The following is a 23,954-nucleotide window of genomic DNA, read 5'->3' on the forward strand; positions in this document are numbered from 1 at the left end:
CTGGAATTGAACTCAGGAACTCTGACGTGAAATGCGTACATCTTAACTGTGATGCTAAATGCCCGCTCCTACTGTTTGGGTTTCTTGCAAATCCCATTGATGCCACTTGCAGGAAAGGGGCCATAGGACTTCTGTAGCTGTCTTGGTATCTGTTTGCCTGCCTTTGATTAGTGTGTTATTGTTAAGAAGTTTATTTTATTGTCAAAGGTGAAAAGTTTGCTTTTAATTGGCTGTAATGTATGTTACTATTAGAAATCTTTTCTTTCAGATATTAATACTGTTTGGGGTTAAAAATTATATGTACATGTTATTTGCTATGTATGTTATATGGTTATATATCATATGTATAAGTTTTTTTCTTGAAGATTTATTTGAAAGGCAGAGTTACAGAGAGAGAAAGAGAAAATAGTTACAGTGGTCAGGGCTGGGTCAAACCAAAGCCAGGAGCCTGGAACTTCATCCTGGTCTCCCATGTAGGTAGCAGGGGCGCAGGGACTTGGGACATCTTCTGCTGCTTTCCCAGGCCCATTAGCAGGGAGCTGGATTAGAAATGGAGCAGCTGGTACTTGAACTGGCACCCATATGGGAAGCTGGCATTGCAGGCAGCAGTTTAACCCACTGTACCACAATGCTGGTCCCTATATGTGATTTCTTTTTTTTCTTTCTTTTTTTTTTTTTTTTTTTTTTGACAGCCAGAGTGGACAGTGAGAGAGAGACAGAGAGAAAGGTCTTCCTTTGCCGTTGGTTCACCCTCCAATGGTCACCGTGGCCCGCGCGATGTGGCTGGCGCATGGCGCTGATCCGAAGGCAGGAGCCAGGTGCTTCTCCTGGTCTCCCGTGGGGTGCAGGGCCCAAACACCTGGGCCATCCTCCACTGCCCTCCCGGGCCACAGCAAAGAGCTGGACTGGAAGAGGGGCAAGCGGGACAGAATCCGGTGCCCCAACTGGGACTAGAACTCGGTGTGCTGGTGCCGCAGGCGAAGGATTAGCCTCGTGAGCTGCGGTGCCGGCCCTATATATGATTTCTAAAACAATGATCTTTCTATGAACTAATAATCTGACTCAGATAATACATTTTTACATATGAAAGTGATACCTGATCCCCATATAATTTATTTTTAAGTTTTTTATGATTTATTTATTTATTTGAAAGGCACAGCAACAAAGAGAGGGAGAGACAGAGAGATCTTCCATCTGCTGATTTACTCTCCAAATGGCCACAATATCCAGGGCTGGGCCAGGCCAAAGCCAGAATCATAGAACTCTGTCTGGGTCTCCCATGTGGGTGGCAGGGACCCAAGCACTGGGTCTTCTGATTGGAAGCAGAGTAGGGAGGAGTCAAACTGGCACTCCTAAATGGGATACCATTGTCACAAGCAGTGGCTTCATGTGCTATACCATACCAACCCCTGAAAAATTTTATTTAAATAAATATTTATTATGCCCCTTAGCAGATGCTTCTGTCTCTTATTACAGAAATATATTATAAGTAGCTACTTTCTGTCTTTGCAGGACAGTCTTCCGAACACGGGCTTGGTTGACTCGGAAGCACCCCTCTTTGACTCCACTCAGTCGAGTTAAGAGGGTTTCAAGAGCAGCGTTCATCAGTTTCCAGGTATGAACACTTTTAATTCTTGATATTTTACCTTATGTATTCATAAATAAAGGTTGGATTTGTTACTGTGGATTTTATATCTCAGAGGATGGATTTATTGCCTAACAGTGCCCTTTGTAAAACATGCAGCATTCTGATCTGAGCCAGGGCTCCCTGTTCACTTACTGCTGCTATTTTTTCCAATGACTTCTTTATTTTGATTAATCTTTTAGAGAAATGTAGAATATCCCTCTAAGCGTGGGCTCAGTTTTTCATTCATTAAAGATGTATATTAGGGCTGGCGTTGTGGAGTAGCAGATAAAGCTACTCCATATGGACACTGGTTTGTGTCTTGGCTGCTCCACTTTCAATCCAGCTCCCTGCTAATTAGGCCAGAGAAAGGCAGCGGAAGATGGCCCAAGTGCTAGGGCCCCTGCTACCCATGTGGGAGATCCAGATGAAGCTCCTGGCTTAAGTCTTGTCCCACCTTGGCCATTGCCGCCATCTGGGGAGTGAACCAGCAGATAGAAGATTCTCTCTGTCTCTCTCTCTCTCGCTCTCACTCTCCCCCTCCCTCCATACCTCCCCCCCTTCTTCTCTTTGTAACTCTGACTTTCAAATAAATCAATGAACCTTTTGCAAAAGTAAACTAAATAAAGAGGCATATTACTATGAACTGCAGAGGGTTGGGACCACCCCCTTCACTTTGCAGGAAGGAAATGAGGCCTGGAGGGGAAAGCGGCCTGCTTGCCCATGGACTTTGTATCGCTGATTTAGCGGTAGAACTAGTGTCAGAATTCTCATCTCCCACAGTTACATCAGACAGCTTTGGGGTTGTTTCTGGATTGATGCCCTCTTCTGTAAAATGGGGATAATGAGGCCACCTCCCCGAGAGCCTGAGATGTGTGAGGCTCGAACGAGACGGTATGTACGAGACGATATGTATGGATGCAGTTATCATTGCCTCTCGGTCCCTTAACCCTCCAGTGCTTCAGATTCCCTGTCCTGGCAGCGTGTCATTCATAAGGCTCTCCTAATTCTCCCCTAATTTTCTCTCCTTCCTTCCTTCCTTCATTTTTATTCCTTTCTTTCAAGATTTATTTATTTATTTATTTGAAAGGCACAATAACAGACAAAGAGGGAGAGGTGGAGAGATCTTCCATCTGGTTCACTTTCCAAATACTCTCAACAGCCAGGTCTGGGCCAGGCCAAAGCCAGGAGCCAGGAACTCCACGCTAGTCTCCTGTGTGGGTGGCAGGGATCCAAGTATTTGGGCCATCTTCTGTATCAGGAAGCTGACCGGAAGCAGAGCAGCCAGGACTTGAACCCGTGCTCTGATATAGGATGCCAGTGTCACAAGCAGCAGCTTAACCCGCTGACCACCATGCTGGTCCCCCTGGCATTTCCTGCCTGTAGGGCTTCCCTTCCCCGTCCTGCTGCACAGTCAAGGGTGATCCTCTGGACTCTCCTTTCAGCCCTTGATGCCGCTGAGCCTTGTTCCCTTGTAGCTGCCTCCTGCATCTCTATCTTCAAGTCCAACTGTCCCTTTGAACTTTATGTCAGCATTTCCAGCAGCCTTCTTTGCCTGAGTTCCCATTCCCCTCAAATGCAGTATACTTAAAACGGAAGTCATTGCTTTTCCTCCAAGTCTTCTTCTTCCGACTTCCCAATTTATGTTAGTGATACCGCCAGACACCAGACTTTAAAAAGCCCTGTCATTTCTTTATTTCCCTCTAGCCTTCTGCAGCCAATCAGACATCAAAGCCGTGGATTTGGTTCCCATTCACGTCTTTGCACGCGTTCCTTCCTTTCCATTCCTGCCGTCATCACCAAGTTCAAGCCATTATCCAGACTAACAGTGGCGTTAGGAGAGCTATTCACTTGGAAGTAGCTGGCTTCTGTCCCTGCTCCTTCTCTTTGTCTCTCTCCTAATAAAAAACCCAACCTCTTGACTTTTCATGACGGAAAGTCAGTGTGTCATCTCCTCGTATTGTGCACAAATCTTGATTTAAGTAAGGAAATGGACTTTGATTCCTCTAGGAGCTCCCAAGACATTTTAATCTTGAATTGCAGCCCTGGCCTGGCTAAATGTGACACTGACCATTAATATTTCACTCACTTGTTTGACAAACTTTAAACAGATTTATTTCTGAGTATATGAATATAATTGAACACTCAAAAAATACAAAGTGTGTCATGTAAAGTGTCCTTCCTAGCCCTGTGCTGTCTCTGGGAGACCATCTCACACGCAATGGGCAGCCACTGTTCTTGTTCATCATTCCAGCACTTCTGATTATATATTGCTCTGCATGTTTTTTTTTTTTAAACTTGATTAGGTATCACAGCCATCTTTTTATATTAATAGTGTTTACTCGGGTGGCGCTCCAGCTTGCTAGGCTAATCCTCCACCTGCGTCACCAGCACCCCAGGTTCTAGTCCCGGTTGGGGCGCTGGTTCTGTCCTGGTTGCTCCTCTTCTAGTCCAGCTCTCTGCTGTGGCCCAGGAGTGCAGTGGAGGATGGCCCAAGTGCTTGGGTGCCTGCACCCACATGGGAGACCAGGAGGAAGTACCTGGCTCCTGGCTTCAGATCAGCACAGCGCGCCGGCCGTAGCGGCCATTTGGGGGGTGAACCAATGGAAGGAAGACCTTTCTCTCTGTCTCTTTCTCTCACTGTCTAATTCTGCCTGTCAAAAAAAAAAAAAAAAAAAAAAAAAAAGGCCGGCGCCGTGGCTTAACAGGCTAATCCTCCACCTTGCGGCGCCGGCACACCGGGTTCTAGTCCCGGTCGGGGCGCCGGATTCTGTCCCGGTTGCCCCTCTTCCAGGCCAGCTCTCTGCTATGGCCCGGGAAGGCAGTGGAGGATGGCCCAAGTCCTTGGGCCCTGCACCCCACGGGAGACCAGGAGAAGCACCTGGCTCCTGGCTTCGGATCAGCATGATGCGCTGGCCGCAGCGACCATTGGAGGGTGAACCAACGGCAAAAAGGAAGACCCTTCTCTCTGTCTCTCTCTATCCACTCTGCCTGTCAAAAAAAAAAAAAAAAAGTGTTTACTCATCCTTGTTGACAGATAACATTCCACCCAAGGGTGGAGTGTAAGTCCTCTAGCTGTACCCTGTTGGTGGACTCTCTTTACTTTTTCACCTTCACACGAACTGCTGCAGTGAAGAACCGGGAAAATGTGTTGTTTTGATCATGTACATGCAAACCTATAGGATAAATCCTCAGGAGTGATGCTGCTGGGACAGGATTATATGTGTTTTTCATTTTGAGAGCCATTGCCAATTTGCCCTCTCTAAGCTTGTATCAGTTTATATCCCTAAAGTGATTTTGAATGCAGTAACTGGGAGTGTTTTCTAACAGCCTTAGCAATATTATGAAATTTTGGATGTTTGAGGAGCTGGGAGGGGCAAATGATACATCAGGTTTTTAAAACATATATTTATTTATTTACTTGAAAGGCAGAGTGTCAGAGAGATACCTTCCATCTGCTAGTTCACTTCCCAAATGACTGCAACAGCCAGGGCTGGGCCATGCCAAAACCAGGAGCCAGGAACTCCATTTAGGTCTTGCAGGTGGGTGGTAGGAACCCAAGCACTTGGGCCATCTCCCACTGCCTTCCCAGGTGCATAGGAGGGAGTTGGATCAGAAAGAGCAGCCAGGACTCGAATAGGCACTCTGATATGAGATGGATGCCGTCATTGCAATTGTGGCTTTAATGTGCGTTTATAAGTGAAGTGAAGCATCCATTCATATAATTAAGGGAAATTCTTACTTCTTTTCCTGTGAACTACACTTTGTCCTTTTTTTTTTTTTTTTTTTTTGGACAGGCAGAGTTAGACAGTGAGAGAGAGAGAGACAGAGAAAAGGTCTTCCTTTTTCTGTTGGTGCACCCCCCAAGTGGCCCCTATGGCTGGCGTGTTGCAGCTGGCGCACCGCGCCAATCCAAAGCCAGGAGCCAGGTGCTTCCTCCTGGTCTCCCATGCAGGTGCAGGGCCCAAGGACCTGGGCCATCCTCCACTGGCTTCCCGGGCCACAGCAGAGAGCTGGACTGGAAGAGGAGCAGCTGGGACAGAACTGGTGCCCCAACCGGGACTAACCTGGTGTGCCGGCGCCGCAGGCGGAGGATTAGCCCTAGTGAGCCGTGGCGCTGGCCTGGCCTATTTTCTTTTGCCTTTTTTTTTTTTTTACCAATTTCTTCAAAGCTCAGTGTGTATTGTGAAGATTACCCTCTTCTCTCACAAATGTTTCATTTGCCTTTTGCTTTTCTTATTGTATTTTTGCCTTACAGAAGTTTTGTCTTTTGTCATTTAATGTACCAATCTTTTCTTTCATGCCTCATTATTTTTTTTAAAGATTTATTTATTTGAAAAGCAGAGTTACAGAGAAGCAGAGAAAGAGAGGGTCTTCCATCTGCTGGTTCACTCCCCAGATGACCGCAATGGCCGGTGCTGCGCCGATCTGAAGCCAGCAGCCAGGAGCTTCTTCCCGGTCTCCAGCAGGTGCAGAGGTCCAAGGACTTGGGCCATCCTCCACTGCTTTCCCAAGCCATAGCAGAGAGCTCTATAAGAAGTGGAGCAGCTGAGACTTGAACCGTTGCCCATACAGGATGCTGGCACTGCAGGAGGTAGCTTTACCCACTATGCTACAGCACTAGCTCCAAAGGTATACTTTTTAAAGTCAGAGTTACAGAGAGAGAGAAAGAGAGGCAGAGAGAGAAAGAGGTCTTCCATCTGCTGGTTCACTCCCCAATTGGCTACAACAGCCAAAGCTGCACCAATCTGAAGCCAGGAGCCAGGAGCTTCCTCCAGGTCTTCCCATAAGGGTGCAGGGGCCCAAGGACTTGGGCCATCTTCTACTGCTTTCCCAGGCTACAGCAGAGTTGGATTGGAAATGGAGCAGCTGGGACTCTAAACCAGTGCCCATATGGGATGCTGGCACTGTAGGCGGCAGCCCCACCCTCTACGTCACAGCGCCGGCCCCAGGGTTGACTTTTAAAGCAGATATAATGACTATATCCATTCATTATCTAACATCCTTACAAGGTAAATTATGGTATCGATGCCGGCGCCATGGCTCAACAGGCTAATCCTCCGCCTAGCGGTGCCGGCACACCGGGTTCTAGTCCCGGTCAGGGCGCCAGATTCTGTCCCGGTTGCCCCTCTTGCAGGCCAGCTCTCTGCTATGGCCCGGGAGTGCAGTGGAGGATGGCCCAAGTGGTTGGGCTCTGCACCCGCATGGGAGACCAGGAGAAGCACCTGGCTCCTGCCTTCGGATCAGCGCGGTGCGCTGGCCGCAGCGCGCCAACTGCGGCGGCCATTGGAGGATGAACCAACAGCAAAGGAAGACCTTTCTCTCTGTCTCTCTCTCTCACTGTCCATTCTGCCTGTCAAAAAAAAAAAAAAAAAAAAACAGCAGGAAAGTGTGTCCACTAAAAATCTTTGATTTTAAAATTTATTTATTTAGGAGACAGAAGTGGGGAGGGGGAGAGAGAGAAACTCATCTGCTTGTTTACTCACCAGATGTCTGCAGTGACTGGGGCTGGGCTGGAGTCAGGAGCTGGGAACTCAAGCCAGCTCTTCCTTATGGGTTGCAGGAACACCATCACGTGAGCTATTAGTTTCTGTATCTGCATTAGCAGGAAGCTGAAGTCAGGGGCCAGAGCCGGTGTTGAATTCAGACACTCTGCTGTGGCATGTGGGTGTCTAAACTACTAGGCCAAACACCTGCCCTGTTTTCCTCCTTTAAAAAAATTAGTATCTCAGGGCCAGCACTGTGGCTTAGTAGGCTAAACCTCCACCTGCAGTGCTGGCATCCCATATGGGCACCAGTTCGTGTCCCAGTGCTCCTCTTCCAATCTGGCTCTCTGCTTGTGGCCTGGGAAAGCAGTAGAGGATGGCCCGAGTGCTTGGGCCCCTGCATCCATGTGGGAGACCTGGAGGAAACTCCTGGCCCCTGGCTCCTGGCTTCAGATTGGCTCAGCTCTGGCTGTTGCAGCCATTTAGGGAGTGAACCAATGGATGGAACACCTGTCTCTCTGTCTAACTCTACCTCTCAAGTAAATAAAGAAAATATTTTTAAAAAATTAATCTTTTTAAATTGAAAAGCCGTAATTGTATATGTGTTTAAGGTACAGTGCAATGTATTGATAAATATATAAAATGTAGAGTAATTACATCAAATTAGTTTAGCATGTAGCACACCATCTTATATTTTCCCACTTTTTTTTTTTAAGACAAGCAGAGTGGACAGTGAGAGAGACAGAGAGAAAGGTCTTCCTTTTCCGTTGGTTCACCCCACAATGGCCGCTGTGGCCAGTGCGCTGCGGCTGGTGCACCGTGCTGATGCGAAGCCAGGAGCCAGGTACTTCCTCCTGGTCTCCCGTGCAGGTGCAGGGCCCAAGCACTTGGGCCATCCTCCAATGTACTTCCCGGGCCACAGCAGAGAGCTGGACTGGAAGAGGAACAACTGGGACAGAATCCAGCGCCCCGACCGGGACTAGAACCCGGTGTGCAGGCTCCGCAGGCGGAGGATTAGCCTATTGAGCTGCGGCGCCGGTCTATTTTCCCACTTTTGATGTAAACTCAAACCCAATACCTATTTTTCTTCTTCCTGATTCTTACATATGAAAAAAGGTGCAAGCAAATATGATGAAAAGTGGCAAATGACCCAGCCTTGATGCTGAGAAAGAGTAGAAAGCTGTGGGGACCCCCGGTTGAGAATGGAAATCCTGTGTTCATGGAATGTCCAGCTACTTGGCAGCTGTGAAAGCCACATTTATTATTGTTTTTAAGGAGATTGTTTGGTCTAGTGGTTCAGAGTTGGGCTCTGGTAACAGCCTGGGTTCACATCTCGGCTGCACCATCTGTTAGCTGTGTGTGCCCCTGGACAATATATTCAATCTTTTAACTTCAGATTTTTACTGTAAAAAAAAAATATGCCAATAATAAAAATCACATCTACCACTAGGCTCAGTGTCCACCCCGGACTCTTATTTTCAGTGTTACTTACAGGATTGCGTATCTTTTCTCAGGTTATTAGTTGTTGGCATTTCCCCCAGAGCTAGATCATCTTCTGCCAGAGGCCCCTGATGGAATAATTTTAGAATGGGGCTGGGGGCAGGGAAATGTTAGAAAAAACAAGAAAAGGGGGATTAACAGAGGAAAAAGGTTAATGAGGGCCGGCGCCGCAGCTCAATAGGTTAATCCTCCGCCTGCAGCACTGGCACACCGGGTTCTAGTCCCAGTCGGGGCGCCGGATTCTGTCCCAGTTGTTCCTCTTCCAGTCCAGCTCTCTGCTGTGGCCCGGGAGTGCAGTGGAGGATGGCCCAAGTCCTTGGGCCCTGAACCCGAATGGGAGACCAGGAGGAAGCACCTGGCTCCTGGCGCTGACTGTAGCAACCATTTGGGGGGTGAGCCAACGGAAGGAAGACCTTTCTCTCTTTCTCTCTCTCTCTCTCGCTGTCTAACTCTGCCTGTCAAAAAAAATGCTGTGTTTGAGTGGTGAGAAGTGACAGTGCTCAGGATAGGAAACTGTGTTTCTATGACTTTTTTAGTCTGTGGCCACAAAGGACTTTATTGCTTTGAGTTGTTCCCATTCCCTAGAAAATAGTGCCAGCACAGTGACTCATTCCTAAGCATTTGGGATAAATGGTGTTTTACCGTTCTTGATCCATCCCGATGTTGAGCTTTGCACTGCTATTCTAGTGTGAATGATATGTTAGCGTTTTTATTTTACAAGCTATGAGGCAAGCGTAGGTCTCTTTGGCTGTTTTAAGTCTGAGGCTCTATTAGCTAATTGGAGAAGTAATGCAGATGTCTGGGTAATTGAGGTAAATTGCCTGGTTTTTGACAGAATTTCCCAGAAGCAGAATGAAGTTCCTTCTCTTTTCCAGATACAGCTGACAAATCATCTACCTCTAACCAGACCTTTGACCTAGACCTCTTTAGGAGGAAGAATTCAAGGATTTATTTATTTTATTTGAAAGGTAAAGCGATGTTTGCTGTTTTTTTTTTTTTTAGGATTTATCTTTTTATTTATTTGAAAGGCATAGTTATATATGTATATGTATATATATATATATATATATATATATATATATATATATATATACAGAGAGAGAGAGAGGAAGAGAGAGAGAGAAAGAGAGATCTTCCATCTGCTGGTTCACTCCCCAAACGGCCCTAATGGCTAGGGCTGGGCCAGGGCTGGGAGCCAGGAGCTTTTTCTGGGTGTCCTATGTGGGTGCAGAGGCCCAAGGACTTGGATCATTTTCTGCTGCTTTCTCAGGTCATTAGCAGGGAGCTGGATCAGTAATGGAGCAGCCAGGACTCGAATTGGCACTTGTATGGGATGCATCATAAGCTGCAGCTTTACCCACTATGCCACAAGGCTAGACCCCATTCTCTGGTTAACTCTCCAAATTTCCGCAGCAGCCAGAGTAGGTCAGGCTGAAAACAGAAGGCAGGAACCCAAGTATTTGGGCCATCATCTACTTCCTCCCAGGCACATTAGCAGGAAGTTTGGATTGAAAGTGGGGCAGCCAGGACTCCCAGCCCTGTGATAAGGGATATGGGCATGGGCCACAGCTTAACCCTCTGTGCCACAATATCCACCTTCATTTTTCTGTCTTTAATCTCTGCACATGCAGAAAATGCTACATATTGTAAGTACACAAGATTGGTATAAAAATACACCTAATACATAGCAGAAACAACAGCTTCCATCATTTTGATAGTTTTTTAAAAAATACAACAAATTTTGCTGGCATCTTTTTTTTTTGTTAAAGATTTATTTACTTGAGAGGCAGAGTTGCAGACAGAGAGGTCTTCCATCTGCTGGTTCACTCCCCTAATAGCTGCATTGGCTGGAATTGGGCTGGTCCAAAGCCAGGAGCCAATAACTTCTTCCATGTCTCCCATGTGGGTGCAAGGGCCCAAGCACTCGGGTCATTTTCTACTGCCTTCTCAGGCCATTATTAGAGAGCTGGATTGGAAGAGGAGTAGCCAGGGTAGGAACCAGCGCCCACATGGCATGCCAGTGCTGTAGGCAGAGGCTTAACCTACTATGACACAGCGCCAGCCAGCCCCTATGCTAGACTCTTATAACTTGATTTATTTTAGATCTCATAGTAAGAAACATGGATGTATGTAGCACAACATTTATTTTTCTAAAATAAGTCTACCTATTTCTTTACTTGAGAGGCAGAAAGAAAGAGTCAGATAAAGAGCTCCGATCCACTGTTTCACTCTCCAAATGCCTGCAATGGCTGGGGCTGGGCTGTGCCAAAACTGGGAACTGGGAACTCAATCTGGGTTTCCCATGTGGGTGAGAGGGATCCAGCTGCTTGAGCCATCACCTCCCATGTTCTGCATTATCAGCAAGCTGGGGTCAGGAGCCGGAGCTGGGTATTGAACCCAGGCACTCTGATGTGGGATGTGGACACCTTAATTGGTAGGCTAAATACCCTGCCTAGCATAACATTTAACCACGACGTAATAGTTTCAAAGTGTTGACGTTGGAACAACTCTAAGAGATCATACAGTCCCACCCCCCACACCAAGTATAGTCACCCTAAATCAATGACATTCAGCCTCTACTGCAACAGCAATATAGAATTCACTGCTTTGTGGCCGGCGCCGTGGCTCAACAGGCTAATCCTCCGCCTTGCGGCGCCGGCACACCGGGTTCTAGTCCCGGTCGGGGCACCGATCCTGTCCCGGTTGCCCCTCTTCCAGGCCAGCTCTCTGCTGTGGCCAGGGAGTGCAGTGGAGGATGGCCCAAGTCCTTGAGCCCTGCACCCCATGGGAGACCAGGAGAAGCACCTGGCTCCTGCCATCGGAACAGCGCGGTGCGCCGGCCGCAGCGCGCTACCGCGGCGGCCATTGGAGGGTGAACCAACGGCAAAGGAAGACCTTTCTCTCTGTCTCTCTCTCTCTCTCACTGTCCACTCTGCCTGTCAAAAATAAAATAAAAATAAAAATAAAAATTAAAAAAAAATTAAAAAAAAAAAAGAAAAGACTTCCCCACTTCAAAAAAAAAAAAAAAAAAAGAATTCACTGCTTTGCAAGGGAGATAATTCTTTGTTGAACAGCTTACACTGTTGTGCTTCTCAAGTTTTAAGGCTTTTATTGGCCGGCGCCATGGCTTAACAGGCTAATTCTCCGCCTTGCGGCACCGGCACCCCAGGTTCTAGTCCCGGTTGGGCCGCCGGATTCTATCCTGGTTGCCCCTCTTCCAGGCCAGCTCTCTGCTATGGCCTGGAAAGGCAGTGGAGGATGGCCCAAGTCTTTGGGCCCTGCACCCGCATGGGAGACCAGGAGAAGCACCTGGCTCCTGGCTTTGGATCAGCGAGATGCGCCGGCCACAGCTGCCATTGGAGGGTGAACCAATGGCAAAAGGAAGACCTTTCTCTCTGTCTCTCTCTCTCTCACTATCCACTCTGCCTATCCAGAAAAAAAAAAAAAATAAATAAAATAATAAAGCTTTTATTTATTTGTATTTTTTTTTATTTGACAGGTAGAGTCATAGACAGTGAGAGAGAGAGACAGAGAGAGAGGTCTTCTTTCCATTGGTTCACCCCCCAAATGGCCGCTACGGCCAGCACTGCGCCGATCCGAATCCAGGAGCCAGGTGCTTCCTCCTAGTCTCCCATGCGGGTGCAGGGCCCAAGCACTTGGGCCATCCTCCACTGCCCTCCTGGGCCACAGCAGAGAGCTGGACTGGAAGAGGAGCAGCTGGGACTAGAACCCAGCGCCCATGTGGGATGCCAGCGCCACAGGCAGAGGATTAACCAAGTGAGCCGCGGCGCCGGCCCCAAAAGCTCTTATTTATTTGAGAGTGAGAGAGAGAGAAACAGAGTGCTACCATCCTTTGGTTCACTCCACAAATATCCACCATGGCCTGGGCTTGGCCAGACAGAACCAGGAACCTAGAACAGGCAACACAATACAGGTCTTCTACATGGGAGGTAGGAAACAATTACTCAGGCCATCACCCCTGCTTCCCAGGATCTGTATTGGGAGAAACTAGTGAGATGCTAGAGCCAAGAATCAAATGCGGGCACTCTGGTATGGGGTGCCTGTGTCTTACCTGTTGCACTAAATGCCCACTCCTCAATTTGTTTTAACCCAAATCCACAGTAGGAAATACATTTTATGTCATGACCCAGTATACATGCACTTGTGATTCTATGTATCCTTATATCTCTATCTGAAACAAAATATTTATGTAAGAATTCTTATTGCTTGCAATAGGCTCTAATATTTTAAAAAATATTTTATTTATTTATTTGAGAAGTAGAGTTATAGACAGTGAGAGGGAGAGACAGAGAGAAAGGTCTTCCATCCACTGGTTCACTCCCCAAGTGGCCACCATGGCCGGAGCTGAGCTGATCCAAAGCCAAAAGCCTTTTCTGAGTCTCCCACACAGGTACAGGGCCCAAGCACTTGGGCCATCTTCCACTGCTTTCCCAGGCCATAGCAGAGAGCTGGATCAGAAATGGAGCAGCTGGGACTTGAACCAGCTCCCATATGAGATGTCAGCACTGCAGAAGGTGGTTTTACCCACTACGCCACAGCGCCAGGGCCGCTAATATTTTTAATTCTATTTTATATGTTTGGAAATCCTGGTTGTGGTACTGGTATTGTGGTACAGCAGGTTAAGCTGCCACTTGCAATGCTGGTATCCCATATGAGTTCCAGTTCAAGTCCTGGCTGCTCCACTTCAGATCCAGCTCCCTGCTAATGCACCTGGCAAAGCCCTGGAAGATGGCCTGAATACTTGGCCACCCGCACCCAGATGGGAGTCCTGGATAAGGCTTCTGGCTCCTGGCTTCGGCCTGGCCCATCTACAGCCATTGTTGCTGTTTGGGGAGTGAACCTGTGGACAGAAAATCTTCCTCTCTGTCTTTGCCTCTCTCTGTAACTCTTCTTTTCAAAAACTAAATAAATCCTTAATAAAGATTTTTTAAAAATCATGGTTGTGACTCATTAAATTGACTTAAACTCATTAACAGATTGAGACTAATCACTTGAAAATCATTGACTCAAACTTTCCTGACCTTTGTCATATGAGGGTACTAGATTAGGCTACTTGAGCTACAAAAATTCCTATTAGGTTCTTATATTAAAAAACTGTTCCTGGCCGGCGCCGCAGCTCACTAGGCTAATCCTCTGTGGCGCCGGCACACCGGGTTCTAGTCCTGGTTGGGGCGCCGGATTCTGTCGCAGTCGCTCCTCTTCCAGTCCAGCTCTCTGCTATGGCCCGGGAGTGCAGTGGAGGATGGCCCAAGTCGTTGAGCCCTGCACCCGCATGGGAGACCAGGAGATGCACCTGGCTCCTGGCTTCGAATCAGTACAATGCGCTGGCCGCGGAGGGTTAACCAATGGCAAAGGAAGACCTTTCTCTCTGTCTCTCTCTCTCTCACTGTCCACTCTGCCTGTAAAACAAAACAAAACAACAACAACCTGTTCCTTGGATCCAGCATTGTGGCATGGTGTGTTAAGCTGCTGCCTGTGACGCCAGTATCCCATATTGGCGCCATTTTGAGTCCTTGCTGCTTCATTTATGATCCAGCTTCCTTCTGACACACCTGGGAAGGCAGTGGCAGGTGACCAAAGTGCTTGAGCTCCTGTCACCCACATGGGAGACCCAGTTGGAGTCCCTGGCTCCTGGCTTCAGCCTGGCCCAACCCTAGCTGTTGCAGCTATTTGAAGAATGAACCAGAGGATGGAAGGTTTCTCTTCTACTCTCTCTCTCCCTCTCTCTAACTCTGCTTTTCAAATAAATAAATAAATCGTAAAGAAAAAAAAAAAAGCTCTTCTTTATTGAGCTGAAATCTGTCTTCCTTTAGTCCCATTCATTGTCTTAGCTTCCTTTTCAGAACTACATTGAACATTTATTCATTCAACAAATACTGATTGTGTACCCATATGGTAGTCATCATGCTCTGTGCCAAGAACACGCAGGTGAACAAAACAGTCTCAGCCTTTTTGGAACTGGATTTTAGTGATCAGTGTGGGATATGAGTCCAGGAGAGCTACTAAAAGAGTAACTCTAGTTCTTCTTTCACATCGCTGCCCTCCGGTGTTGGAAGACAACTGTCGAGTTCCTTCCACCTTCCCTGTTTCCTCAGGTGTGCCTCATATGGTGGAGTTTGTGTGACAATAGTTTTTGAGCTATAGCGATCAGTGACACTCCCCATACTAGAGGTGAGGTTGTCCGGCTGGGGTTGTGGCTCAGCAGTTTTAAGCCTCCACTTGTGATGCTGGCACCCCATATCAGAATGTGGATCTGAGGCCTGGCTGCTCCGCTTCCCATCCAGCTTCCTGCTACTGCACCTGGCAAGGCAGCCAAAGATGACCCAAGTACTTGGTCCCCTGCCACCCACGTAGCAGATCTAGATAGAGTTCCTGGCTCCTGGCTTTGGCCTGGCCCAGATCTGGCTGTTGTAGCCATTTGGGAAGTGAACCGGTAGATGAAAACTCTCTCATCACTGCCTTTCAAATAAATAGATAAAATGTTTTTCTTAAAGATGGGGTTGTCAAGTAACCCCTGATGTAGTGACATTAAGCAAAGATTTGTACCAAGTTGGGGAACAAACTAGGTGATAAGGAGTGTTCCAAACACAGGGGAATTCACACCTTGGGAAGCATCAAAGCCCTTGGAGGTAGAAGGGATCTTGGGGAGATTGTGCGGTGTATTTGGACCTGGGTACAGACGTAGGGTCTCTTTTTAAGTGAGATGGAAATCATAGGAGGTTCTGCGTAGGCATTTGGAGCAGGCATTCGGCCTAGCAGTTGGACTGCTGCTTGGGACACCTGCATCTTCTTGGAGAACTTGGTTCAACACCAGCTCTGGCTGCAGTTTCCTGTGAAGGAAGACAGTAGGAGGTAGCAGATGATATGTAAGTAGTTAGGTTCCTGCCATCCACATGGGAGACCTGAATTGAGTTCCCAGCTCCCAACTTGTGGTCATTTTAGGAGTGAACCAGGAGATAGGAGCTCTCTCTGTCTTTCAGAAAAATTATAACAATGTTCTCACATTTAACAAATGTCTCTAAAAACAACTGCAATGGTTAAGAGGCTAATTCAAATGTTTATTCAAATGTTCTTTTTAAATTGACTTTATTAATGTACCATTTACATACAACAAAATGCACCCATTTTAAATAGATGGTTGAATGTGTTTTGACATATATCAATCACCATATATATATATATATATATACACATATATATATATCAATACACGTAAATCAATCACCATAAATAAGAATATTTCCATCACCCTGAATTTCCCTCATGCTTTTCATAGAAAACCTCAGCTGTCTCATCCCCAGCCTCAGGCATTTGTTCTTCTTTCTGTCATCATACATTCTTTTGGCTATGCTAGAATCTCATAACTGGGGGCTGGCGCTGTGGTGCAGTGGGTGAAGCAGGTGTCTGCAGTGGCAGCATCCCATGTGGGTGCTGGTTCAAGTCCTGGCTTCCTGGGCCCCAGCACTCTCATGGAAGATAGAAGCTCCTGGCTTCAGTCTGGTCCAGCCTAGTCACAGTGGCCATCTGGGGAGTGAACCAGCAGATGGAAGACCTCTCTGTCTCTCTCCTCTCTCTCTCTGTAACTCTGCCTTTCAAATAAATAAATAAATCTTTAAAAAAAAAATTTAAAAAAGAAGACCATACTTAAAAAAAAATTAACTCTGAGCCCCTGGTTCCTCTTCATAGCAAAAATTTAAAAAAAAAAAAAAAAAAAGAATCTCCTAACTGGAGTCACAGTTGGTTTTCTGTTGGGTCCAGCTTTCACGGAACCTAATGCTTTGTGATCTGTCCATGTCACTGTGTTGTCCTCGTTATTACTCAGGGGTATTCCATGGCATGGGTGCACCACAGTATATCTAGTCACCACTTCTTCCCAGTTTGGAGATGCAAAGCAAATTTCTCGTACAAGTCTTTCTGTAGATGTATGTTTTCATTTCTCTTGTGTAAATATCCAGGAGAATTGCTGGGTCGTAGAGAGGTTAAGATTTCCCTAAACTGCTAAAATGTTTCAGAGTGATTGTTCCATTTTACATCCCCATCAGCGATTCTTGGCAGTGACAGGCATGTCGGCTGTTTCAGTGTTAGCCGTTGCGGTGTGTGTGTTATGACATTTCATTATGGTTTTAATCTGCATTGCCCTGGTGACTAATGGTGTGGAACATCTTTTCGGTGCTTGTTTGTTATCTTCTTTTGTGCAGTGTCTGTTCAGATCATATGCCCATGGGCTGTTTGTCTTATTAGTGAGTTGTTTTGAATTCTTTATATATTCTAGATACAAGTCTTTTGTCGGATGTATGTATTACACATATTTTGTCTTGGTTAGTGACTTGGCTTATCATTTTCTTAATGGTTTTGCTCTTCTCTCCTTCCTCTTTTCCTGTCTCTTTCTCTCTCTCTCTCTTTTGATGCTTTCTTTTTTTTTTTTTCATTAAAAGATTTATTTATTTATTTGAGTTATACAGAGAAGGAGAGGCAGAGAGAGAGAGAGAAAGAGAGGTCTTCCATCCACTAGTTCACTCCCCAGAGCTGTGCCGATCTGAAGCCAGGAGCCAGAAGCTTCTTCTGGGTCTCCCACGTGGGTGCAGGGACCCAAGGACTTGGGTCATCTTTTACTGCTTTCCCAGGCCACAGCAGAGAGTTGCATCAAAAGTGGAGCAGCCAGGACTCAAACCGGCACCCAATGGGATGCTGGCACTGCAGGCGGCACCTTTACCAGCTACACCACAGTGCTGGCCCCAGTGCTATCTTTCAAAAAGCAGAATTTTGAGGAAGCAATTTTCAATTTTTTTTAGTAGTCAATGCTTACTATGTTCCAAGAAATCTTTACCTCCCCCAAGATCCTGAAGATTTTCTCTTGTTTTCCTTTAGAAATTGACTTTTACATTTAATTCTGTTATCCATTTTGAGTTACAGTTTATGTGTGGTGTAAAGTAAGGCTCAAGGTTATTTTTTCTTTTGTTGTGGATATCCAGTTATTCTAGCGCCATTGGTTGCATATGTTAACCTTTTCTCATTCGAATTACTGTGGCACTTTTGTTGAAAAAATTTTAAATGAACGATACTAAAATAATCGATTGATACTCTATTTGTGTGTCTGTTTCTTGACTCTGTTCTATGCCATTGATCTGCGTGCCTCTCCTAAATGCCAATACCGCATTGTCTTGGTTACTGTAGTTACAGTAAGTTTTGAAATCAGATAAATTCCTCTTACTCTTTTTTTTTTTAAGGTTTATTTGTTTATTTGAAAGGCAGAGTTACAGAGAGGCAGAGGCAGTGAGAGAGAAGAAAGAGAGAGACACACATCTTCCATCCCCTGGTTCACTCTCCAGGTGGCCATAATGGCTGGAGCTGCTCTGATTTGACATCAAGAGCCAGGAGCTTCTTCCAGGTCTCCCACACCAGTGCAAGGGCCCAAGGACTTGAGCCATCTTCCAGTGCTTTCCCAGGCCATTGCAGAGAGCTGGATGGAAAGTGGAGCAGCCAGAACTCAAACTGGCGCCCATATGGGATGTTGACACTGGAGGTGGCAGCTTTACCCACTATTCCACAGCGCCGGCCCCTTAGTCATACTTTCTAAAGATATACTGTGTTGGGGCCGGTGCTGTGGTGTAGTAGGCTAAGCCTCCTCCTGTGGAGCCGGCATCCCATAGGGGTGCCAGTTCGAGTCCCGGCTGCTCCACTTCTGATCCAGTGCCCTGCTGATTGCCTGGGATAGCAGTGGAAGATGGCACAAGTGCTTGGGCCCCTGCACCCACGTGGGAGACTGAAAGGAAGCTCCTGGCTCCTGGCTTCAGATCTGCTCAGCTCTGCTCCAGCTGTTGTAGCCATTTTGGGGTGGACTAGTGGATGGAAGACACCCCCTGCCCTGTAAGTCTGCCTTTCAGATCAATAAATAATTCTTTAAGAAAAATTGTTGAAGACATCCATATCTCCTATCTGAGTACCTGGGTTTGAGTTCCATCTCTGCTCCTGCTTCCAGCTTTCTGCTAATGTGCAGTGTGAACCCTGGGAGGCAGCAGGTGATGGCTCAAATAGTTGAGTCCCTGCCACGCGTGTAGAGGACCTGGACTGAGTTCTCAGCCCCAGGAATCTATTTGGATTTTTTCAGCCTACCCCAACACTGGCCATTGCAGGCATTTGAAGAATGAACTAGTGACTTTGCCTCTCAAATAAATAAAAAAAATTTTTAAAAATATAAAAGAGGGAGCCAGGGTTGTGGCACAGAAGGTTAAGCTACCACCTGCAATGCTGACATCACACATGAGCTCTGGTTCAAGTCCCAACTGCTCTACTTCCCATATAGCTCCCTGTTAATGTGCCTGGGAAAGCAGTGGAAGATGACCCAAGTGTTTGGGCCCCTGACACCCATGTGGGAGACCTGGATGAAGCTCCTGGCTCCTGCCTGTCCCAGCCCTGATCTTTGAAGCCAGTTGGGAAGTAAGCCAGCAGATGGAATATTCTCTTTCTCTCTCTATCTCCCTCTTTCTTTGTAACTCTGCCTTTCAAATAAATAAATAAATAAATAAATAAATGTTTTGAGAGAGAGAGACCTTCCATCTGCTAGTTCACGCCCCAGTGGTCTTGACGGACTGGGCTGAGCCAGGCAGTAGCCAGGAGCTTCATTCAAGTCTCCCACATGGGTGCAGGGGCCTAAGCACTTGGACCATCTTCCACTGCTTTCCCAGACGCATCAAAATAAGGAGCTGGATTGGCAGTCAAGCAGCTGGGACATGAACTGGTGCCCATATGGGATACCTGTTATGCCTCAATGCCAGCCCCAGAAATAAATCTTTTTTTATAAAAAGAATTGTGAAATCCTGACCCAACTGCCTTGTTTCTTATGAAAACTGAGGGATGATTAGGTTTTTATCTGAAAGGGTGTGATAGCAGACAATTGGCTATTGATTTGCTGTTTCTGTAGCCATAATCCCAGAGGTCTTATTTCTGCACTTGTCTGACATAAACCTGAATATATTCCACCTCTGTTAGCATGGTAGCCCTGGTTTGTCTGCATTCCAGAGACTGGTCATGTAAGGACTCAGCAAAAGCTGAGTGCTGATGCATTGTGAACATGTAAAAGTCCTAATCTCTGGCCAAGTGACTCAGCCTTTTTAATATAATAACTTCCAAGAGGTTTGGAATCTTAAAGCCCATTATTAGCTAGAACTTGGACTACATTAAAGATGGAAGAAACTTCATTGTAGATAGAAGTCCTTGAGCACTCATTTCATCTAGTGTTCTTCTTGTCTATATATGTCCATATTTATAAACTTGATGTAGTACTGAATTATAGTTAGTACATTTTAAAAACAACTGCTCAGTCAGTTTAGTATAGTTAGCACTAACAAGAGCAGGCTTAGCAGATTCTGTGTTCTGGATTTTAAGAGTCCTCATGGGTATCTTTGAATTTCTAGGCTTCCTTCCTTCCTTCCTTCCTTTCTTCCTTTCTTCCTCCCTCCCACCCTTTCTTTCTTTCTTTCTTTCTTTCAAGATTTATTTATTTATTTGAGAGGCAGAGTTAGACAGAGAAAGGGTGAGAGACAAAGAGCTCTGGTTCACTCACCAAATGGCTGCAATGGCTGGACCTGTGCTGATCTGAAACCAGGAGCAGGAGCTTCTTCCAGGTCTCCCACATGGGTGCAGAGGCCAAAGTCCATCTTCCGCTGCTTTATCCAGTCATTAACAGAGAGCTGGATTGGAAGAAGAGCAGCTGGGGCACGAACCAGCACTCACATGGGATGCTGGTGCCACAGGCAGAGGCCAAATCTGTTACGCCACAGTGCCAGCCCCTTTTCTCACTGTCTACCATCATTTCATGTTCTATTGAATGAGTCTGGCTTGTGTGAATTAACACAGGTGTGCAAGTGTTAGGGTTAAAATTACTGCAAAATTGCTAAACGAAAATATTACTTTGATGGATATTTTACAGTGCATTGAGCCAAGGAAACACCTTCAGAAAACTGGTTGGCTATTAATTAGAGATTGATAGAAAACTTCTGACATGAAAAATGCCATAAAAGATATTATATCCTGGGAAGAAATAACTCACAACTGTGAATGAACACAGTTGAAAGAAACTTCCTGGATGCATGCCAGACCTTTAGGGGTCATGGGGGTGGGGAGTGACACAACTCCCACTATAACAACATTAGAACCTATTCATTGACACAATGACCTTCATTGCACTGATTCCATTAATTTTCCCATTTATGGAAATGTTTTCTCCTTGCTAAATAAAGTATTCTTGAATGAGCTATAGCTGCAGCCTCAGATAGTGTCACAAATTAGGGATAAATAACGCTTGGTCACAAATGAAACGAATCCAACTTAAATTTAAGCAGAAAAATCTATGGGGCTGGCACTGCGGCACAGCGAGTTAAGCCACCATCTGCAGTGCTGGCATCCCAGTTCAAGTCCCAGCCTCTCCATTTCCAATCCAGCTCCCTGCTAATGGCCTGGGAAAGCAGTGGAAGATGGCCCAAGTGCTTGGGGCCCTGTACCTACATGGAAGACCTGGAAGAAGCTCCTGGCTCCTGGCTTCAGCCTGGCCCAGCCCTGGCAGTTGCAGCTATTTGGGGAGTGAACCAACAGATGGAAGATCTCTCTGTCTCTCCTTCTCTCTCTCTGTGTAACTTTACCTTTCAAATAAAACTTAAAAAGAAAGAAAGGAAGGGAGGGAAGAAAGAAAGAAAAAAATTTATTAGCGTATATGGCTAGAAATCCAGAGTACACTGGCTTTAAGCACAGTTGGATCCTGGAGTTAAAATGTCATCAAGCCTCTCTCTAACTAGTTTCATCTGGCTTTCTTCCGGGTAAGCCTCCTTCCCAGGTGGCCTTTCTCACTTGCTGAAAATAACGTTTTACAGTTCTAGGCTCGTGTGAATCTTAAAGCCCACACTCCCACGGGAGACCCTCATGACTTGGACTGACCTGCCTGGGTTGTGTTCCCATCCCAGTGGACGTGGTGAGGGAGCCAAGGGATGAACCCTTGTTCTGTCTCTTAAATAAACTGTGGAAGTTCCCAGAAGGAAAAGCGGAATCCTGTGCTGAGGACGGGAATCCTGTGCTGAGTGCAAGCCCTGGAAGGAGGCTCCTGCCTGAAATTCTGTGGGTGAAACCACATCGGGCCTCTGGTTTTATTGTCAAATATTCTGGGCTTAAAAGTGGTAGAGTGGGGCCAGCGTTGTGGTGCAGTGGGTTAATGCCCCAGCCTGAAGCACTGGCATCCTATATGGGTGCCGATTCTTTTTTTTTTTTTTTGACAGGCAGAGTGGACAGTGAGAGAGAGACAGAGAGAAAGGTCTTCCTTTGCCTTTGGTTCACCCTCCAATGGTTGCCACGGCCGGCGCACCGCACTGATCTGAAGCCAGGAGCCAGGTGCTTCTCCTGGTCTCCCATGGGGTGCAGGGCCCAAGGTCTTGGGCCATCCTCCACTGCACTCCCGGAGTGCACTCCCGGGCCACAGCAGAGAGCTGGCCTGGAAGAGGGGCAACCAGGACAGAATCTGGTGCCCCGGCCAGGACTAGAACCCGGTGTGCCGGCACCGCAGGCAAAGGATTAGCCTGTTGAGCCGCGGGCGCCGGTCAGTGCTGGTTCTAGTCCTGGCTGCTCTACTTCCGATCCAGCTCCTTGCTAAGGCCTGGGAAAGCAGTGAAAATGGCCCAGGTCCTTGAGCCCCTGAACGCACGTGGGAGACCCAGAAACTGCTGGCTCCTGACTTTGGATTGGCTCAACTCCGGCTGTTGTGGCCAAATTTGGGGAGTGAACCAGCGGATGGAAGACCTCTCTCTCCCTCTGTAACTCTGTATTTCAAAAACAAAAAAAGTGATAGAGTGGGTAAGCACTTGCAACACCAGCACACCATATCAGAGCTCCAGTTTGAATCCTAGCTGCTACACTTCTGACCAAGATCCCTGTTAATGCAAGTGGAAAAGCATTGGGAGGTGGCCCAAGTACTTGGGCCCCTGCCACTCACATGGGAGATCTTGAAGGGCTTCCTGGCTCCTGGCTTTGGCCTAGACCAACCCCTGCCATGATGGCCATTTGGAGAGTGAACCGGTAGTCAGAAGATAGCACTCTTTCTCTCTCTTTCTGTTCCTCACCCCCTCTCTTTCATTCTGCTTTTTAAATAAATAAATGAATAAATATTTTTTTAAGTGGAAACAGAAGACAAAACTGGCAAAAACTGCTCGATGTTAAAACTTGGTAATAAGCAGGCTGGTGCTATGGTGTAGCCAGTAAAGCCGCTGCCTGCAGTGCCGGCATCCCATATGGGCGCCAGTTCAAGTCCCAGCTTCTGATCCAGCTCTCTGCTATGGTCTGGGAAAGCAGTAGAAGATGGCCCAGGTTCTTGGGTCCCTGCACCCACGTGGGAGACCCGGAAGAAGCTCCTGGCTCCTGGCTTCTGGCTTTGGATCAGTCCAGCTCTGGCCATTGCGGCCGTCTGGGGAGTGAACCAGCAGATGGAAGAATTCTTTCTGTCTCTGCCTCTGCCTCTCTGTAACTCTGCCTTTCAGAGAAATCAATAAATCTAAAAAAATTGTTTTTTAAAAACTTGGTAATAAGTTGAGAGATTTTCAGAAAGTTCCTGGGAATGTACATTATGTAAAAATGGTGCATTGTTCTCAACATTTTTGCATCAATATAAATTTTTCTTTTAATTCCATTTCCATGAACCTTATGATGTACCCTTATACATCCTTATATCACACACTTTTTGGTGAGTGTTTAAAATTTTTCATGAAGAAATTAATTGCAGAAACATTATAATAATCACAGCAACAAAATACATACAGTTTCTAATTGACTGTATTTACAAAAAGTAAAGGGGATAAATAATGCTGAGAGGGAAGGTGATACATCATTTGTCCAAGAGCAAATCTCAGGATAGATCTTTTCCTTGGTCAATTGAGTCTTCTATTTTTGGCACTAAAGATATTACCAGTCAGGTTCTACTCGGGAAAACAGAAACCACTCTAGATATTTCAGAGAGCAGAAATTGTTTATTATTATTATTATCATCATTAAAGATTTATTTTATTTTATTTGAAAGGTAGAGTTATGGGGGGAGGGGGATCTTCCATCTGCTTGTTCACTCCCCAAATGGCTGCAACAGCCAGGGCTAAGACAGCCTGAATCCAGAAGCCAGGAGATCCTATCACATGGGTGCAGAGGCCCAAACCCTTGGGCCATCTTCTGCTGCTTTCCCAGATGCATTAGCAGGGAGCTGGATCAGAAGTGGAGCACCTGGGGCTCAAACTAGCACCCATATGGGATGCTGGCGCTGCAGGCGGCTGCTTAACCTGCTACGCCACAGCACCAGC

At 46.5% G+C, this 23,954-nt stretch overlaps 1 protein-coding gene across 1 annotated transcript in view; it reads left to right on the plus strand.

The window, feature by feature from the left end:
* The window catches only part of ZBTB8A (zinc finger and BTB domain containing 8A), a 63,136-nt gene that overhangs the window by 17,419 nt on the left and 21,763 nt on the right, over positions 1–23,954 (plus strand). Inside the window, exon 3 of the mRNA XM_062190879.1 lies at positions 1,513–1,615. The gene's annotated coding sequence lies outside the window, so the exon portion shown is untranslated. The remainder of the gene's footprint in view (positions 1–1,512; positions 1,616–23,954) is intronic.

Source organism: Lepus europaeus, chromosome 5 (assembly GCF_033115175.1).
Source record: "Lepus europaeus isolate LE1 chromosome 5, mLepTim1.pri, whole genome shotgun sequence".
NCBI lineage: Eukaryota > Metazoa > Chordata > Mammalia > Lagomorpha > Leporidae > Lepus > Lepus europaeus.